This window comes from Rhinopithecus bieti, unplaced genomic scaffold (genome assembly GCF_001698545.2).
Source record: "Rhinopithecus bieti isolate Rb0 unplaced genomic scaffold, ASM169854v2 scaffold_15006, whole genome shotgun sequence".
Classification (NCBI taxonomy): domain Eukaryota; kingdom Metazoa; phylum Chordata; class Mammalia; order Primates; family Cercopithecidae; genus Rhinopithecus; species Rhinopithecus bieti.
Window position 1 is genome coordinate 1176059 of NW_016808074.1, and position 3043 is coordinate 1179101.

Here is a 3043-nt window from a genome sequence, read left to right on the forward strand (position 1 = left end):
CAAAGTGGGTGTTAGAGTAAAGTTTTTTAATGGCCTGCAGTGCAACTGTTTTTAGGAAAAGAAATTGTGCACGACGGTTTATTAGCCATCCTGGATGGTCAGGATTCTTGGTATAAGCCCATTTGGTGGCCTTTTTCCATTCTTTTTGAGAGAAAACGGGTTAAAAGAGCAGGACCCAAGAAGAAAGGCAAAAGTGGCATTTGAAATGTGACCTTCCCTAAAGCTGCCTGTTTGGACACTAGGTTGGATTTATTATTTTCTTTAATTACCTCAACGTCCCATTTCTGGTGACTGCGGCAACGGACTATTGCCATGTAGGCTGGTTTTCTTCCAGCTTCCAATAATCTTAGAATGATGGCAATACCTGTTTATTATGAGTTTAACCTGTCCCTTTCCTTCCAAATAACCCCACGTGGGTGTAAAATGAAATACACGTGCCTGGAATCAATGTATATGGTGAGGACCTTCCCTTCACCCAACTCTAATGCCTGGGTTAGAGCAACAAGCTCTGCTTTCTGTGAAGAGCATCCTGGCGAGAAAGCACTGGCTTGTATAACTTCAGTGGAAGAGAACATAGCACATCCTCCCCTCCTCTGTACCTCTTGCAGGTTGCTGCTCCTACCAGTGAACTATTTGACTTCCACATTTTCAGTAGGCTCACTTTTAAGGTCTGGGCTACTGGAGTACACTTCACCATCACCCCTAAGCAGTTGTGAGATAGGTAGCCATCTTCAGATGGAAGGAGGGTGGCAGGCTTCAAGCTGTCACACACCTTCAAAGTTATGTGGGGGTCATCAATAAGCATTACCTGTAACTGGAGAGCCCTGCCTTGGGACAGTCCTTCTGCCCCCTTTCTTTTAGGAGGTCTGGGTATGGTAGGGAGTCCAGACAGTTAACTTTTCGGTCTCTTTTGGAAGGACGGACATGACCATCCCCAACCAAAGGCAAGGTGGCCATCCTTTAGCAACTGAGTTCAGCTGCTTGGAAAAGTAGATCATCACCCAGGTCAGTGGGTCCAATCTTTAAATGTGTAGTCCTAGGGCAATTCTTCCCCTCTCATGAACATAAACATGGAAAGGTTGCTTAAGTCAGGTAGGGCTAATTCTGGGTCCCTCATGAGCTGGGTTTTCAGCTTTTTGAATGCTTGATCACAGTCTGCCATCAGATCCTCCAGCTTCATGGCTAGGGACTCTCCAGATATTTTGGGGGAGTTTTTGAACACCTGGGTCAACACAATCAATGTTAGTTGCTGTTTCCTGCCTGTCTGAGGATCCTGCCATTTGAAAGTGAAGAGGGGCTGGGAGTCTGTGGCCAGTGGGATGCAGAAAAAGTCATCTTTTAGATCCAGGTCTGAGTACCATGTCCAACTTGGAGGCAGAGTGGACCATAGAGTATAAGGGTTAGGTACACTGGGTTTATGTTTTCTGTGACCTCATTAATTGGCCTTAAGTCTTACACTAATTGGTATTTTCCATTTGATTTCTTAACACGGAGGATAGGAGTATTGCAAGGGGATTGACAGGCCCTCAGAAGTCCCTGTTTTCTAAGCTCTTTAATCATTGGGGCCATCCCTTTTAGTGCATCTCGTTTGATCTAGTTTATATTTTAGGATCTCAATAAAGGGGCTATCTTTTGCCTTCCCTCACATTTCCATAGGCAATTTTGGTGGGTGACCTTATTCTTGGGGGTGTTCAGAACCAAGTAGGTGGCCCCCTATGTTGACCAAGAAGTCAACAGGCTTGTTCCCCATGCCCAGTGTCAGCCTGGGCTCCTAGCAGGACAGACACCTGGAGGGCCAATTGAGGAGTACCCAGGACCTGTCAATCTTTTTTTTCTACTTGGACCATCTGCCTCTGTGAGGCACCTGGTGGGACGTACCCTCTTCCCCCTCCCTTCAGACATGAAGGAGACAGTCCCTTTTCCAGTGATCCTCCCCCTTATAGAGAGCATGTTGGTTTTGTCCTAGTCCCTTAGGTCTTTAGGATCCTTTCTGTTTGTTAGGGGACCAGGGATCACTCACTTCAATTGTGGTACTTTATGGATAGGTATCCTGTGAGTTTTCTAGCTGGCACTCGAGAGCAACAGCCAGTAGGTGGGCTTGCCATTTGTCCTGTCTGTCTTCTTTATGTTCTTTCTCCCTATCCCAGTTGTTGGACACCTTACTGCCTAGGTCTACTAGTCTTGAGATGAGAGCATCGAGCTCTAATTTTACTTTTTGGAGTTTATGTCTAATGTCCGCTGTGCTCTGAGAGCTAAAATAGGATTGTTTGTCTCTTCTCTATGGGATTGGTCCACTTCCTCCCTGACCCTTTTGAGAGCAGAGGTATTTTTCTGTTTCACTGAGGAGAATATCAAAAGGGATTGAACATCTGCCCAGTTGAGGTCATGGGTCCAAAACTATTCTGAATGAGGTTTTGAAACCCCTCAGATCTTCCCTTAGTCCTTTAGAATGAGACTTTCAGTTATAAAGCTCTGAAGTTGTGAAGGGAAAATGTACAGCAAATATCTCTCTTTCCCCACTGGGGACCTGCTGGAAGGGGCATCATAGAGTAAGACTGGTAAATGTCCTGCTCCAGGTAGTGGTTGGGCTGAGTCCCTGAGAGGAGTCTGAAGGTGATTGGTAAGAAGGGAGTGTGTTGCCTGCAGAGACCACTGAGACTAAGGGAGCTATAGGTCAAAGATTATAGAATTAAAAATCAAAACCTCTTACAATTTCATTAATAGTAAATTAACACAATAAAGAGGCCAAGAGAGGTGGCTCACACCTGTAATCCCAGCACTTTGGGAGGCCGAGGCAGGTAGATCACGAGGTCAGGAGTTCAAGACCAGCCTAGCCAACATGGTGAAAGCCCTGTCTCTACTAAAAACACACAAAAAATTAGCCAGCCTGGTGGTGGGCACCTGTAATCCCAGCTACTTGGGAGGCTGAGGCAGAGAATTTCTTGAACCCAGGAGGTGGAGGTTGCAGTGAGCCAAGATCACACCACTGCACTCCAGCCTGGGTGACAGAGTGATACTCTGTCTTAAAAAAAAAAAAAAATGG